The sequence below is a fragment of the Spinacia oleracea genome, chromosome 6 (assembly GCF_020520425.1).
Source record: "Spinacia oleracea cultivar Varoflay chromosome 6, BTI_SOV_V1, whole genome shotgun sequence".
Classification (NCBI taxonomy): domain Eukaryota; kingdom Viridiplantae; phylum Streptophyta; class Magnoliopsida; order Caryophyllales; family Amaranthaceae; genus Spinacia; species Spinacia oleracea.
In genome coordinates, this window is record NC_079492.1 from 119,306,235 (window position 1) to 119,324,758 (window position 18,524).

The window sequence follows — 18,524 nt, forward strand, 5'->3', positions numbered from 1 at the left end:
AAGCAATTATATATATATAGAGTAATAAACGCGTTGATGGATATGTTGGCATGGCAAATTCGCGGCGCCTATGTCTAGCTTGTTTCTGTGGTAGTCAAGTTGGGTTATACATGAATACAGTAATGTTACAGGCTTACGGCCAAAACTATGAATGAATGTGGTCATTGTCGTATTTATTTCTTACGGAGTAAGAAACAGGAACGAAGTTTACATTTTTGTTTTTTTCTTACTAAAAACTACACATTCATGCATATCAGCATATCTCTTTTGTTTCGTGTTGTAAAACTATATAATACTAGTGCAGTAGTGTCATAGCAACTAGGATTGGCTAAGAGTAGAGGAGCACCTCGGGAATGGGGATATCTCTTGTCCTTCTTCTTGCCCACTTTTATAATTCTAACTAACATGAAATGTGAAACTGATTAAATATGATAGATCTGGAAGAACATGAATGTGACTTATTCGATATAATCAAACCAGATTATTAGAAAGTAAATTATAGGACATGATTGGTACTGAACAGACTTGATTGAGACTTATTGATCTTATAGGAGAATTAATTAACAAGATTTTACATGACTATATAATTCATTATTATAGCTCCCATGAAATTAATAAAAGAGAATGTGTGAGTAGTATAAAATTGTAAATGATACAATAATAAAATAAAAAACAAACTGAGGAACTATCATTTTATATGTGACAAATTGACAATCGACAAGTGTGGATCTGCATTCATCTTTCTTGTGGATTATGGTGATTTGTCTTGCATATTGAGAGTGTATATAAATTAATCTTGGAGCTTCAATCATCACCCTAAGTTTTTGGTTAAGTTGGTCCTTTAACATGGTATCAGAGCTCAGGTTTGTTGGGCCTTTCATAATTTGGCAAATTCAAAGGACACTCGCATGTGAAGGGGGGTGTTGAGACCCTATGTTGTCCACATGTGAGTTATCCCACATTGGAGAAGGAAGAGATAAAATACCACCTGATAAGCTAGTGGAGTCACTCCCACTATTGCCAATTGATTTTAGTGTGAAACCTCAGCTCCATTGGGATTGTAAGTGGACCGAACTCTCCTCCTCCTTATCAGGTTACCCAAACCCATTTTTGTATTTCTCTAAAATTTGACACATATGATCATGTTAGGTGTTAGTTTCCTTAACTTGATGCTACTCAACTTTCATTGATTACATACGTTTGTGGGTTTGTGTTCATGACTTATTTTTCATTTATATTTTAAAGACTCGTCTTCATAATTGTATTCACTAGTGTAGTGGTATTTGCATGTTCACTTGTTCAGGGATCATTTGCATTTTGCATTTGGCATTTGTCATGAATTTTGTTTTACTTTCATAGTTTCCATGAATTTAGGGCCGTTCGAAATCATTTATGATTTTTTATTTTTTGTTTTTTGTTTTAAGAAAACTACAAACTGATTTATGTTTATAGTTGTAAGGTTTTCCAAAACTACAAAAATCTACTCCTAACGTCATGAGAAACTTTTGTGTAAGACCGCGTTGTTGGCAGCCATGTTGGCGCATGAGCTGACGTCATGCTGACGTCGGCATGTATTTTTTTTTTTTTTAAATTTGAAATTTTATTTTCGAATTTTTTTTTGTGGAATTTTTTTTACAGGCTTAACTAATTGGACTTCAGACTTAACTAATTGGATTTCAGGGTTAACTAATTGGATTCCAAGCTCAAAATTCTTTTTTCCGAAAAATAAAATTTTGAATTTTTTTTATTCGAAAATTAAAATTTTCAATTTTTTTTTTGGTATTAACTAAACCAGTGTAAAACATAACTAAAAGTAATAAAATTATAACTAATTGAATAACAAAGTAGTTAAGATATAAAAACAAATAGTTAAACTTATGAGGCGAATAGTTATTATTTTAAAACAAATTTATACATTAACTAAAACTCATAAAATCTTAACTAATTAGTTATAATGCTTAACTAATTGATTTCATTGCTTAACTAATTGGTTATATTGCATAACTAATTAGTTTTTATGGTTAACTTAATTAGTTTCAGTGCATAACTAATTACTTCTGGTGCTTCACTAATTGGTTTCAGTGTTTAACTAATTGGTTGCATGGTTTAACTAATTAATAGGTTACATTGCTTAACTAATTTATTACATTGCTTAACTAATTGGTTCCGAAGCTTAACTTATTAGTTTCATTTTTTAACTAATTAATTCAATTGCATAACTAACCGGTTTCAATGCTTAAAATTTTATATCTTAACTAAAACTCTGAAATTCGTTATCTGGAACTCAAAAACACATAACTAAAACTCAAAAAATCTTAACTAAAACATTACAATTCTTAACTAAAACTAAAACAAAACAAAAACATCAAAAACACCACCATAATAACTTACATGCAAAAGTATAACTATAAAGAAATAAAATATAACTAAACCAACAATATTCTTAACTAAAACGAAATAAAATATAACTAAAACAACAATATTCTTAACTAAAGCGAAATCATAACTAAACCAAAATTATTCTCAATTAAAACGAATCAAGCAAACAAACAAACGCAACAAAGATAACAAAACAACATCAACATGACTCCTTGCCATGGATGAGAAGTTAAACACGCCACCAACTATCAACAACATCGAACAACAACATGAGCAAGAGGAGCTCTTCTGCCACTAACGACCACCAGGCCAGGGGCGAGGGTAAAGGTTGGTGTGCGCCTCGATTACAAGGATGTATCTTATAGTGTTGCTCTCTTCTTTGACATACAACCACCGCCGCATCCACCTTCACCTTTGTGCCGCCGCAGCCAACGCCGCATCCACCTTCACCTTTGTGCCGCCGCAGCCAACGCCGCATCCACCTTCACCTTCGAAGAGTTGTAGCAAGTGCGACAACGGCGGCGATGAGTTGTAGCGACTGGAAACGCTAACCAGGCATCAATCATCCAAACCCTAATTTTCCGCCTCTGTTGCCTCCATCATCGACGACACCTCCACCTCCGGTAAAGTAATTTCCGGCACCACCGCCACCTCCTCTCAAAGTCTCAGATCTACAAAAGAAAACGAAAAATTCGAAATCCGTAATGTAAAATCAAAAAAATTAATCTAAAAAAAATAATTGAAAAATCATAAACCTAAAAGGAATTGAAAATTCAAAAACCTAACAGAATTGAAGAAAGGAGGAGCGACATGGAATAATTACCTCATTTAGCGACAATGCCGCCGCCTTCTAGCTTCTACGTCGCCGAAAACAGCCTCACGCCACCTCTTCCGCGGAGAGGAGAGAGAGGCAGACTGTTAGGAGAGCAAGAGAGGCAGGGGTTAGGAGAGAGAGAGGGGGGGAGTTTAGGAGGGAGGGAGAGAAATGAATTAGGGTTTGGAATATGAAAAGAAAATGAGTATATATTGCTGACATCAGCGTGAGTACGTGGCATTTTGAGTGCCATCAATGCGGTCTTTTTCGTAAGGCCACCTTATACAAAAGTTTGTATAACGTCATTGGTATCAACAACAATTAACATTAAAAGTGCCTGATAAAAAATTGAAGTAAACCAAAGGAAATAAAATTCCCTTTCTCTATCTCCTCTTCTTTTTCGATTTATGCCCATTTTCATGGTTGGAATCAACATACTAACCAAAGCTTTTTATTTGCCAATTCAAATAGGCTTGGCTATCATCTAAAACAAGAATTAATGAGGCCATGATGATTGTTAATTAGATGCAGTAATATAGTCGAATGACAGAAACACGTGGTTTACAAGCTACCTACAACAACCGCAATATACGTCGGCGGTGACCAAGACCCACGATATCGGCGTTGCTGCAACCATAGAGATGTAAAATGAAGAAGGTAATGACAGGCGGCGGTGAAACTTGGCTGCGGTGGACTCGACGGTGGAATGACGGAAGAGAGTGGTGATATAAACTTCACATGGCCTTTTGGCTTACCAGATTGGTGGCCATGGGAGGTTGCTACTCTGGTGTTCATAGTGCTCTCATCAAGGCCTTGAATTTAATAAAACAAAAAACCCAAAACCACTAAAAGTGGTTTCCCCTATTTCGTTTTTTATATCTCCAGTTTGCAGAATATTTGTTTTTAAAAATGGAATAGGCGAACAACATTGTTTTTATTTTTTTGGAAAAAAACGGAAAAACACAAAACGAAAGCCATGCCGAACCGACCCTTATTTAAAGTGTTTTTTTTTTTTTTTTTCGTTTTCGGTTTAATTAATTGGTTTTGGATAATGGTTTAAATCGTTGGTTTTAATTAAAGGTTGACTTTGGTTTTAGGTCCTAAGAAATAACACAAATTCTTATTTACAAGGGTTGTACAATAAATGTTATACACCGGAGTAAAAGTTAACTCAAAATGCTTTAAAGTTAAGCTTATATATGTAAAAGTTATCTATTTTTTAGTGATAATTTTTTTCATTTTAATAAAACTTATTTCTTTAAAATCACTAATAAAGTATAAATTAATCATATTACCCTTTAAAATGTTTATCTATCAACATAACGGTTATAAAAGTTAATCAAAACTAGGGGGTGTAGACACCTACTTTTGTCCCCGTTCCCGCAAGGGAAAGGTTCGATGATGAAAGCATAAAAACTCCACTTGACAACGCATCTCCTATAAAATAAACGAATCTCTATTCCCCATTTCATTTCACCCGAAACCTGCTATTTATGGAAACCTGCTAAAAATAGTAACTGCCGTAAAAGGTAGCTTCTAAAACTAGCAGATCATAAAAGATAGAAACCTGTCAGAATTAGGTGTTGCATTCCAACATAAATCCTAAATGAGATAGAAAACTGCGAGAATCCTATTCCTAATATGATTCGGAAATAAGAGTTACGTATTAATTGAAACCCTAACGAGCCTAGAGTTCGTAACGGGCCCGGATGCATTCCGTCACAAAATTGATACGCGCTAAAAGACTCGAATTAATCTCAAACTCTACGGATTTCAGGAATCCGAATCTGACTAAAGAAAACAGCCCAGACCCTATTTTCAACGCCTGGCTCTGGGCGCCGAAATCTTCGTGCTTGTAGGTAATCAAAATAGCCGAAGGGTGAAACGATCCTACCTGTGAGGGGGTAGAAAAAGCGCGAGGCTAATGCGTGACCTTGTCCCTCTTGCGTGTGACGATTATTTTTATTCAATCAAGTGTAATTGGATTTCCTGTGAGTATACACCCAATTGACTAGTAATATAGGAGTCGCCATTCAGTTTTTAACGACAATGAGAAAAACTGACAAAACCCGGTTATCGTGACATAAAGGGAGTGCAATTATGTTTGACCACGACGGCCGTAGGTTCCCTTGTGATCCCTGGTGTGGGGATCTCTCAATATACACCCGCAAGGTAGAGATTGAGGGTTCGGGGGACTGTAACTACCGAGAGGAGTAATTCGCTCGTCGATAACTCTAGAGGCAGGATATCCTTACTAGCTCAGCATAAATAATTGAAGGGACATGCGTTAACTATTAAACTAATCTGAGTTGATTTTAGCAATATGCAACATATAATACTAATTCGATCGTGATTATCTGATTTAAATAACATTAAGGGACCTAGCATGATAATCCGATTTCCCAACAATACTATATTTGTTAGGAGTGATAGAACATTCAAATTAGGTTAGTTTAACAGTTCATAAAAAGGGCGAGGAAAGCGGTTAAATATTCGAAAAGGGACACATTACGACGCACCCTTGAGAGGTGCGTCACGGTTCTCAGAAAACTAACCACTTTGACTTTGCTATTTCTCCTTTTTATTTAACGAATCTCGATTATGGGACAGGATACGTTCTGTTCGATTTATGGATCGATTGCGACAGAACGTGTGAACAGTTTCGCAGCGAGAGGCTTAGGCTAAGGGGTTTAGAGTCAATACTCAGAATATATTATGTGTTGTTGTGTGTTTTCACGTCGAAACTAGGGGCCTATTTATAGGGAAGAGTTCGTGGAAAGATAGAATTGCAGAGTTCTAATCCACAAAGAATTAGGAAAAGAGACGTACCCAGGTATTTTCAGCGCCCAGGCCTGGGCGCCGAAGATTTCGGCGCCCAGAGCCAGGCGTTGAAAATAGGGTCTGGGCAGTTTTGTTTAGTCAGATTCGGATTCCTAAAATCCGTAGATTTTGAGATTAATTCGAGTCTTTTAGCGCGTATCAATTTTGTGACGGAATGCGTCTGGGCCCGTTACGAACTCTAGGCTCGTTAGGATTTTAATTAATACGTAACTCTTATTTCCGAATCCTATTAGGAATAGGATTCTCGCAGTTTTCTATCTCATTTAGGATTTATGTTGGAATGCAACACCTAATTCTGACAGATTTCTATCTTTTATGATTTGCCACTTTTAGAAGCTACCTTTTACGGTAGCTACTATTTTTAGCAGGTTTCCATAAATAGAAGGTTTCGGGTGAAATGAAATGAGGAATCGAGATTCGTTTATTTTATAGGAGATGCGTTGTCAAGTGGAGTTTTTATGCTTTCATCATCGAACCTTTCCCTTGCGGGAATGGGAACAAAAGTAGGTGTCTACACTACCCCGCGTTTATTTCCCCATCAAGTTGGGACGACCTGAAAATCAGCATATTAATGTGAACGGGCAGAACATCATAACGAATCTCGGCTCCCTCGGGAGTTGGGACTAAGGATACCTTTTTTCGCCAATAGGGGGGTGCATACGCCGCGCATGTTTCCCACTTGGTGCTTGTGCAGGTAGTACACCTATCCCGAACCCAATCGCTCGCCCATTAGGTCCCTCTCGCCTGCATGCCCCCTTGGCTTGCACTTGCGGGTTGGCCTCTTGAGCGAAATTCGTCTGTTAAAGACACTACCTCGACCGGGGCATGTGTTGGATCTACGATAGAAGCGGTACCAAGCCAGGCGCAAATAAACTACCCATAGAAGCCTATCATAAACTATGTGGCATATTTAATTTTCAAATCCATGTTTGTAATGTAGTTATGTGTAGCGAAATATGTGATTGTGTGTGACAAACTATCCTAGAAAACCAACAACCTTAAAAATTGCCCAAACATTCATAGACTAATTTGCCAAAGAGTTATACCGAAACACATGTTCCGCAAACCCGAATGATCGCCACAGAAATAAGCGACGCTCGGGATGGCCTGTAACGAATCCCACAAACGCTGCTACGCGTAAAGGACGTTATTAGGCAAGCACGCAAGTCGAAGTCGCATAAATAGAAGACAGAAAACGAGAACCAGCCAGGGACGAATTTTCAACGCCCCTGGCTGGGCGCCAGAATTTATCACGCCCCTCGCTGGGCGCTGAAGTTGCTGCTTGGCCTTCTGGTCAGGCGCAGCAGCCTCGGTGCCCGCGCGAAAGGAAAATACGTAGCGCAAAAAATGTTCATAAAAAAGAATTGCTACGAGGGCATAAGAAAAGCACTCGATTTCAAAAAGCGACTCGTGAAAAATTAATAACTCTTTGTGTCGTTGTTGGGCCTCCTACGACGGCAATGCTCGGCACCAAAACCGAACATGCTAACAATTATGAATGTCACACGGGCAAGTGTTTCGAAAATCCAAAGAATGACCAAAATTAAAAAAAAACCAAAAAGTGTACCGACAAAAGAAAGAGTGAAAAACCAATTTAGAGAGTCGAAGTCTAGACTAAGTAATGCTTGAAACTTTGGGAACCTAAACTTTAGCTTATCTTATGCGTAGGACTGGTCCTGCCACTTGGTGCCGATCAGGGAATCAACGGTTAGTGCGTCTCGAAGATACATCGCCAACACCAGGTTTAGTAACTCCAAGCTCCGTCCGTCGTCCCTCATTTCAAGGATCTCCGCTTCCCCAACCTCGATTCGCACCTTCAAACATGTCCATCGAAGATTTGCGAAACCAGATGATCCAAATGACCCAACTTATGGGCCAACTGAAAATGGAAAATGAAGCTTTAGCGGCTGCGCAAGCCAAAAATGACCTCGATAACGAGAAGAGGATTGAAAAAATGGTCCTACAGCAAACCATGGGGAGCAAATACTTCTCCCTCGATCCTGAACCTTTTTCCTGGAAAATTACCAGAAAAGTTCAGTTCATCTGACTTACCAAAGTTCAAGGCCACGGACAACCTCCGTGATCATCTACTGAGCTTTGTGAATACCATGAACTTGAAAGGCGTGGACAAGTCCATGTACTTACCTGCCTTTCCTTTGTCCTTGGAACCTGTGCCGCTCAAATGGTACTATCACCAGGACCCTAAGCTCTTCCCCACTTGGGAAGACTTTGTCAATGTCTTCATCAAGCAATACTCGTCGAACATGGATTTCCAAGTCACCATGCGCGAGCTAGAAGTTCTCTTCCAAAAGAAAAATGAGGGTTTCACAACCTACTTTGCTAGATGGAGGGACCAGGCGGCCCAGCTAATCAATAGGCCTCCCGAAACCGAATTGGTCCAAAAATTCATTGACAACCTGGACCCGGCTTACACACAACACCTTAGGTACCTGGGACTCGACACTTTCAAAAGAGTTTATGATGTGGGAATAAAGATCGAGGACGACCTCGCCAAAACCATACAGAGCAAACCCACATATAAGACCAACACCTATAATCGGGGTAACACATCCCAAGCCCAAGAAGTCCATGCTGTAGAAGAGACTCCCGCCCGAAGAAACCCTGCAAGATGGGTCCGAGACCGAAAGTTTGCCCCAATCGGGTCGACTTTGGTACAAGCCTTTGAAAGACTAACCAATCAAGGAAAGTTGAGACCTATGGGCCCCACCTGTGACCCTCCTGTCAAAAACAAATATTGGGTCGAAGGTACTTACTGCAAATTCTATCAAGGAAATGGGCATGACACTGAAAACTGCTGGAGTCTAAAACATACGATCCAGGACATGATAGAGGATGAAGTGATACCTCTCCCTAACGTTGGCAAACTCAACAACAACAAGAGCCCACTCGGCTCTTGTCACATCTCTCTCGACCAACCAGAGAATTTTGACCCCACGGTGTATATTACACCTCAAGGTGCACCACTCGCTGTGGTCCCTATGGATCGAATCGAGAGGGAAGTGTGCGGTGTGTGGAATGATGATGCTGAAGATATTTACCTATCTCAAGTCTCGGGCCAGGACCTCTTCACTGAAACTTGGCCCGGGTATGCTCTCATTGACACCACCCCTCAGGAGCCCGAGGTCGAAAACCTCACCCGATCCGGAAGGATATACCAACCGGATATTCACCCACCTCCTATGGACGACATCCCGGTTAGGCAAACTCCTGAGAATGGACGGCACGCCACCGTCGCGGAAGTCATTGAAAATCCTCTCCTGAAACAACTAAAAAGAACCAAGGCCGAGATTACCATCTGGGATCTTATGTGTACTTCAAAGGAACATTGCGAAAAGCTTATTCGCTCACTTGACCTCATCTCAGTACCTACAGATATCACACCTGACTCATTGGTTAGCCATGTCACGAGAGATGCCGGGGAAAAGGCCATAGTTTTCACTGATAAAGACTTACCCAAAGAGGGGGGGTGCTCACAATAAAGCCCTTTACCTAGTGGTTGGATGCAAAGGACAAAACATCCCCCTAGCGCTCGTAGATAATGGTTCGGCGGTTAATGTCTGCCCATTGTGAACCGCCCATTGCTTGGGGCTAGGAAACGATGACTTCCAAACCTCCACGCAAGGGGTACGAGCTTATGATAACTCCCGAAGGCCTGTATTGGGAAAAATCAACCTTACCATACAAACCGGGCCTGTGGCACGCACCACGGAGTTTCAAATAATCGACATCAAGCCCACCTTCAACCTCCTCTTGGGGCGACCTTGGCTCCATGACTTGGGAGGTGTGGCTTCTACCTTGCACCAAATGGTTAAACTTAACCATAACGGGGTAATACTAGAAATCCGCGCCCCTCCTCTTGACGTAAGTTGTACTATGGTTGGAACGGCTGAAACTGCAGACGACCTTTATGGGTTTCAAATGGAAGAAACAATCCAGTTCATCGAAGATTATGATCCAGCATTCCTAGACCCGCATGCATCCCGAGTCATCCCTATAATGCTGTTAGCTCAAGGCTATTTTCCAAGAACCCCATTGGGCATAAGGAAGAAGGAATGCACATTCCATCCTTTTCCCGACAAATCTACTCCCTTTGGCTTAGGTTATGAACCAACGGAGGAAGATATTGCTGACCGCCTATCTAGGCTACGTCTTAACAAAACCGAACAAACCACCCTCCTTCCCCCATATCAAAGGACCCTTAACGGGATGTTCGTTCGGGAAGGAGAAGAACACCCATGCTGTGATTTCCCTGAACCCTTCGTTCAGGAAGGCTTACTAAAACCCGGATTTGAAATTTTCCATGACTGCCACACCTTGGATGAGGCACCCCACCTCACCAAGACTAAAACAGCTCAAATATTGGACAACCAGGCTCTATGGACATTGTTTAACGAATCGAGGCCTATGGAGGACGAGACTGTGATGACTACCCTAGCTTTACAAGATGAAGGTTTGGATCCAACCCGGTTAATCTCTCCTGCATCAACACTAGAAGAGGTCGAGAACGGATGGGTGAAGACATATCAGTGGGTCAACGCAAAAGGAATGGAATTCAAGATGAGTACCGGTGAAGGACCGAAGTTTTATGAGACTAAACCCCAGGCTTGAGCCACATAGAGCACCATTAGTAAAAAGCGCCTAGTAGTTCTTTAGATTGATAGAAAAAATAATAAAGACTTTAGATGGTCCTAAGGCCCTTCAGAATATGGGTCAGTTTTATTTCAGTGTGTTTTCCTTACTTTCCGAATCAATAAAGGCGTAATATTTCTCCTAAAAATTTTATTCTAACACTAAATAAACACCAAATGTACTTGCAAAATACAAAAATAAAGAGGCGGCCCACTCTAGGCCCAACAAACAAAGCCCACTCGGTTTTGAAATAGTGCCATGGGAACCAATTCCCGAAACCCACAAAATAAACCACACTATCCCATTCATATCCCCAAAACCTAAAAAGCCAACCAGTGTCATCATAAGAGCCAATCCATGCAACCCAAAATCAAAGGAAATCAGAAATTTAAAACAATGTAAATGTTACCAAAAAAATAACAGATTCATAAAACATAGATTCCATCATACCCTTCACTAACAACCCACCTCCAAAGCCTACACAAAGATCTTCATAACTTCCGCACCCTAACTCCATTTTCAAAACTGTTTCGAGTCACCAATGAAAAAAAATTAATCCGGACAAAAGTGCATTTCACGCTAACAGTCAAAAAAACCTCCAAGATAGCCTCAAAATTAACTTTAAATACGAAGCAAAATATCAAGGCACAAAAAAAAGGAATAGAAATAAACGCAAGAACATGTGAAGCAAAGCGTCAAAAATTGACCGCCCAAGTCATTTTCAGCGCCCAGGGCTGGGCGCCGAAATTTCTGACGCCCCAGCCCGGGCGTTGAAACTCTCTGCCTGCCAAAAGTTTTCTTTTTCGAAAGTGCTCGTCATTTTATCCGCACACAACGGAAAAATAACGAACACTTGGGGGGTACAGTACGTATCCAAATAGGTTTACCAAGAATATAGCTATACAAATTAGTCGAATTTCACGCAACCTATGGCAAAAAAACGGCAGATGAAAATAATGATAAATACTTCACTCATTTGACCAATTAAGTAATATGTTTCGACTTCAGGACATATCTACCGAAATCCGGCATACTAGAACTTATTTTAAAGCTAGAACTACGCGCGACCTGATTCTGACAAGATACGTAGGCAATCCTTACCAAGGATTCGGTCCAAATAATAAATAAAAAAATTCTTTGTGTAAAAAAGTGTTAGACATATAAAAGAGGAGAAACAAAAATAAATGAAAACTAAAAATACGCCTTTATTAAAATATAATAAGAAGGAAAACAGAGTGCTAAAAATAAAAACAAACACGACTGAAATAAATAGAGGGCACCTACACCCTAGCAAGAACTACACTACTCTAGTTCTTCTGGATCATCAAATAAAGTCTTGTAGAGGGCAATATTCGCAGGATCCACTCCCACAGTCCTCTGCGCTGCCCCAATGTCAATCTCCATAAGAACCGGCTCCTGGACACTAACTTCCAAAGATGCCAAGGCTTCAGAAACGTTCTCAGTTATAGCCCCCTCAGCCTCGAGGGCACAGGCAATGATGGGAGAAGGATTATTATCATCAACTAGACTAGCCGCTGTTTCTACAGGCGGCTGAGCCTTCCTAACCCATACATTGTTCCGGCGACGATCTCCGCGAGAGCTCGCATTTCTTTTAACAACAGCAGGCCCCTTCATGTTAGGCATCTTTTTAGGCCTGAAACTGGAACGGGGAGGAACTTCCTTTCGCTTTCGATCAAGACGAGCTTTCACAGTCTTAACACTATAGGTACGAGGTTTGGCAGAATCAGGACCCTCATACTTAACACGAATACGAGGTATCAAAAGCTCAGCCGGCTCCCCATTACGAGCCTCGGTCCTCACATCTTTGTCATCGGAGCTCATCCACAACTTGTAATTTTCAGAAAGACCCACAAAGCCATTTATAGCTACGGCCTAACGCGGGAGACCATCATAATACTTAGCCCACGCTAAGACCCGTGTTTGTGAAAAGGCCGCTACCTTAGGTGGTACCGTATCAGATTAGGGGATAGTCTGCCTTAAACCATATTGACGCATGACTTGGTAAGGGAAAATATAAATGGGACGAGATAGCCCCAACAAAGAAACATAAACCGATACATCAGAACCCCCTGTCATAGTAGTCAAACCCCACCATGGTACCACCCACTTAATAGAACAAATGCCATAAGTAAAAAAAGAGGTCCATTCGGCCTCGTCCTGGCCTTGGTGCAAGTATTTTCGGTTACCCAAAGCTATAGGGCGATAATGTTTAGGATCGGCAGGAGCTTCCAAAAGTCTAAGCCGTTCCGCAAGCCAAATCTGCAAAAACAGGTACGATCGAATCAAAAGAATGAAAAGAAAGAAAAAACGGTTCCTGGGGCGCAGTTTCAACGCCCAGGACCAGGCGCCGAAAATTCCAGCGCCCAGCCCTGGGCGCTGAAACTCAGCCCCAGGCAAAAAGAAATATATGCAAAAGGGACGTGTATGCGCGCAAAGAAAAAAAAATCGATTACCTGCAGTAATAGGGGGCTTCCCTTAAAATGTTCGGATTTAGCATCCTTCTTCAGCTCATCCGCACTCAGCAAAGTCTCGGCAACAACCAACGGCATGATAGAATAGCAACTTTCCATCTGGCTAATCAAGGGGATCAACCTTATGTCACCGAACTCACCATTGTTATTCGACAACAAATAATGACTCAACAAGCAAAATACAAGGGCTCGAATATTCAATTTCTATTCGGTCATATTTTTACTAGGCCTAAAGTGATGTTTTACAAGTTTTGCCAAGTTAACCTTATCATCTACAACAATTTCAGCAAACATGTTATCATCTAGCCCTAGGAAAGCCCTTATGGTTGTTTTACCCTCTTCAATAGTGCCAGGGGTAACAGGAGTAGCATTAGTAGGATAACCAAGGATCGCAGCAAATTCATCGGGCAAAGGACATATTTCGTTGCCCCGAAGGGCAAAAACATGATGATCGGAGTCCCAAAAGCTTAGGGCAGCATGTAGAAAGTTATAATCAATATTAATTTGTTGTAAGCCTAAAAGTGCCTCTAAGTGGTACTCTTTTAACAAAGTTTTTTCTGTGGGAGTAAGGGCCCGTAGCCAACGCCTAACAGTCCGTTGGAGTGAGAAAGTAGGGATCGACATGGCAAAAGCAATGAATAATTAAAGCACAACAAAAAGAAAAGAAAGAATTTGAGAGTAGTAGAAAATAAGGGACGTATCTAGCCCTTATATATAGCTGAACGCACCCCATGACATCCTGATCCCATTCGGAAACGTGTTAGGAAATCCGAAAGTCAAATATTACCAGGAAAGGACTTTCAGCGCCCACGGCTGGGCGCCGAAATGTTTAACGCCTGGCCTTGGGCGCTGGAAATGCAGCCCAAGGCCCAGATTTCACAAAACACGGAACAGGAAAGGACTTAAGACCGTGTTGCTAAACACGAGGCCCTATTGCAAGTAGGATCAAGCCCAAAGCACCTTTAGCTCCCAAATAAGCAAAAAAATATATATATATATAATAAAACTTGGTCGAAACTTAGACTCGTCTCAGAAAATGCTCATGTACACTTTTCAAAAAAAAAAAGCAAGTTAAATATCATGGTCATTCTTCGAAACACCAAAAATATGTGTCGTCAAGTCATTGGTTTTCCAAATAAAAAATGTCTGTCTGTCAAAGGGTTAATCCGGGCCAAGCTAAAACCGGATGTCGCCTGAAAACTAAAGTCGCACTCCACGGCTTCGCTAAAATAGCACACTACTATAGGAGGTCGCTCGCACATACGAGCATGACCCCAAACATGATTACAAGATGCGAAAAACAACCGACGAGCCCCAGTGCTTGTGGGCTCGCGAAAAAAATAGACTCCAACAAGGAGTGCGCGATCAAAATCACATTCCCAGACTGCGCCATACACCATATCATGTTTGGATATCTCAAAAAAGAACAACAAATAGGTTCGACCTCATCGAAAGGACGTCACTGACGCTTGTGCACGGTCCACTGATCAAAGACCAAGTCGAGCCGTAAAGACTAGCTCAAAATCACGAAAGCGGACGGTCGCAAGACAAAGATCCGTCTGAACACGTTGTCAGCCCACGTTCAGGTTACAACTAAATTCGAGCACCCCTCGAAAGAATTCGCTCTTGCAAGAATGAATAAAAGAAATTCTCAAAAGAAATCACAAAGAACCAAAGAAATAGGAACTTGCCCATCTTCAGTCGGCAAGATCGCGTCACAAACCGCGCGAGTTCCCAAATCGAAAAGAAAACGAATTCAGGGACGTCCACCCTCAGCGGACAGGGCTCGCCCACCCTCAGCGGGCGGGGTCTGCGTCACTAGCCGCGCAGGTCCTCAGTTTTCGACAAAAATAAAGTCTTCAAATTTAAAATAGGCTCGCCATCTTCAGCCGGCGGGGTCTACGGCGCAAACCACGTAGGTCCTTATTTTCAAAAAATCAAAATAAATTTCAAAATAGATTCGTCCACTTCTATCGGACGGGGTGTCCACCCTTAGCGGACAGGTTCGCCATCTTCAGCCGGCGGGGTCTACGTCACAAACCGCGTAGGTCCTTATTTTCAAAACATCAAAACAGATTCGTCCACTTCTATCGGACGGGGCGTCCACCCTCAGCGGACAGGCTCGCCATCTTCAGCTGGCGGGGTTTGCGCCACTAACCGCGCAGGTCCTTAGTCGCTGCAGCGATAACTTTTGCTGGATTTTCCTTCGTTTTACGTCCTATAAAAACAAGGGTGCTGGATTTTCCTTCGTTTTACGTCCTATAAAAACAAGGGGGTTTTCTCGTTTAGCTAGCCCTGAAAATGAGAATCTTTAAAAAACGTTTTACCTCGTGATTGGGCTTGGCCAGGCCCAATTACACTTTACAGTTTTGATTTTGAAAACATCTGTAGCTACTCCCAATGACAAAGTGAGGGAGTTTCTACGCACCTTTAGATCCTTCCAATGACAAAGTGAGGAAGTTTCTATACTATCAGTTGACAAATCCCAATGACACGTGAGGGATATGTCGACACTTCAAGTGATGACCCTTAAGTCAAATGTTATCACTCGGGGGCTCGTGAGACCCTCGCAAAACAGGTCACATACACCATGGCTTGTGTGACGCACTCCGTCTAATACTTTGACCATCGTCTTACTCCAAGACTCAGTCAAAGTGGGGGCTAACTGTAGACACCTACTTTTGTCCCCGTTCCCGCAAGGGAAAGGTTCGATGATGAAAGCATAAAAACTCCACTTGACAACGCATCTCCTATAAAATAAACGAATCTCGATTCCCCATTTCATTTCACCCGAAACCTGCTATTTATGGAAACCTGCTAAAAATAGTAACTACCGTAAAAGGTAGCTTCTAAAACTGGCAGATCATAAAAGATAGAAACCTGTCAGAATTAGGTGTTGCATTCCAACATAAATCCTAAATGAGATAGAAAACTGCGAGAATCCTATTCCTAATATGATTCGGAAATAAGAGTTACGTATTAATTGAAATCCTAACGAGCCTAGAGTTCGTAACGGGCCCGGATGCATTCCGTCACAAAATTGATACGCGCTAAAAGACTCGAATTAATCTCAAACTCTACGGATTTCAGGAATCCGAATCTGACTAAAGAAAACAGCCCAGACCCTATTTTCAATGCCTGGCTCTGGGCGCCGAAATCTTCGGCGCCCAGGCCTGGGCGCTGAAAATACCTGGGTACGTGTTTTTTCCTAATTCTTTGTGGATTAGAACTCTGCGATTCTATCTTTCCACGAACTCTTCCCTATAAATAGCCCCCTAAATTCGACGTGAAAGAACACACAACAACACACAATTATATTCTGAGTATTGACTCCAACCCTTAGCCTAAGCCTCTCGCTGCGAAATTGTTCACGCGTTCTGTCGCAATCGATCCATAAATCGAACAGAACGTATCCTGTCCCATAATTGAGATTCGTTAAATAAAAAGGAGAAATAGCAAAGTCAAAGTGGTTAGTTTTCTGAGAACCGTGACGCACCTCTCAAGGGTGCGTCGTAATGTGTCCCTTTTCGATGATTTAACTGCTTTCCTCGTCCTTTTTATGAACTGTTAAACTAACCTAATCTGATTGTTCTGTCACGCCTAACAAATATGATATTTTTGGGAAATCGGATTATCATGCTAGGTCCCTTAATGTTATTTAAATCAGATAATCACGATCGAATTAGTATTATATGTTGCATATTGCTAAAATCAACTCATATTAGTTTAATAGTTAACGCATGTCCCTTCAATTATTTATGTTGAGCTAGTAAGGATATCTTGCCTCTGGAGTTATCGACGAGCGAAGTACTCCTCTCGGTAGTTACAGTCCCCCGAACCCTCAATCTCTACCTTGCGGGTGTATATTGAGAGATCCCCACACCAGGGATCACAAGGGAACCTACGGCCGTCGTGGTCAAACATAATTGCACTCCCTTTATGTCACGATAACCGGGTTTTGTCAGTTTTTCTCATTGTCGTTAAAAACTGAATGGCGACTCCTATATTACTAGTCAATTGGGTGTATACTCACAGGAAATCCAATTACACTTGATTGAATAAAAAGAATCGTCACACCCACGAGGGACGAGGTCACGCATTAGCCTCGTGCTTTTTCGACCCCCTCACAGGGGGGTGTTTGGTTAGGAGAGATTTGAGAGAAAATGAGCTTTTTGGGGTGAATTAGAGGTTAGACTTTTAGAAAAAGCTACTTGGAAGTGTTTGGTTATGAGAGGTTTGGTTAAGAGTTTTGGGGTGAAAAAGCTAATTTTAAAAAAGCTCAATATAGGAGCTTTTTGCAATTAGAGGTTTGAGAAAGTGGATAAAAATGACTATTTTGTCCTACTATTGCCTATAATTACAACCATTATCAACCTTAGTACCCTACATTATTTTTCTCCTAAAAACATTACTCACACTTTCTTTTTCATTTCACCCTATTTACTAGATTCGTCTTTTGCTGTAATAAGTTTTACACTACTTTGAAGCAATTGAAATATACTGCAATCATGCTTGAAATATCATTAGTAATAATTCTCTATTTGAAAAATATATATTATTAAAAAAAATTAATTAAAAATTTTTTTTTAAAAAATAATTTTATTAAGTCATTGTTTATTAAAAAAATATAAAGAGAAAAAAAATTAACACAATAAACTATTTGTCTAATATTAATAAAAAAAAATAAAGTATGTCAATGTCCTTAATGGTCATTTTACATATTAAACAGCTAACAGCTATTAGCTAATTTACCAAACACTTTTACACAAACAGCTAATGCAACCAGCTAGTCAAATCAGCTAATGCAAACAGCTAACCGCTAACAGCTAGTCAAACCAGCTATCAGCTAACAGCTAACAGCTAACGGCTCCTAACCAAACAGGGCCTAGGTTAAATTTACAAAAAAATGGGTAACAGTTATCTTGGTGTACAATAAATTTATTGTACACCTTGTGCGCGCAAGACCTTTTGTAGAAATAACTAGTCCAGGTTATAAGGGTTGACTTAGTTTTAATTAAGGTTCAAAGTTATCCTTAGAAATAACTAGTCCTTAGAAATAATGCGTTGATGATTCTCTAAGTTTTTTATTAAAGAAAAATAAATTTTAAATAGAGAAATTATTAGGATGTTTCACAGTTCAGGTTGTCTTAGGTAGGTGACGCCGTATTTTTAGAAATTTAAGTTTTTAACATTAGTTTAGTTGATTACTAGATTATATCCCGTGCATGCACGGATATTTTAAAATTATTGTTATACCATATTTTTTTATAAAATATTTCTCCTCCTAAAGCTAATGCATAATTAATAAATCTTGAACATATTCATATTTAATCATCTGATATGAAACT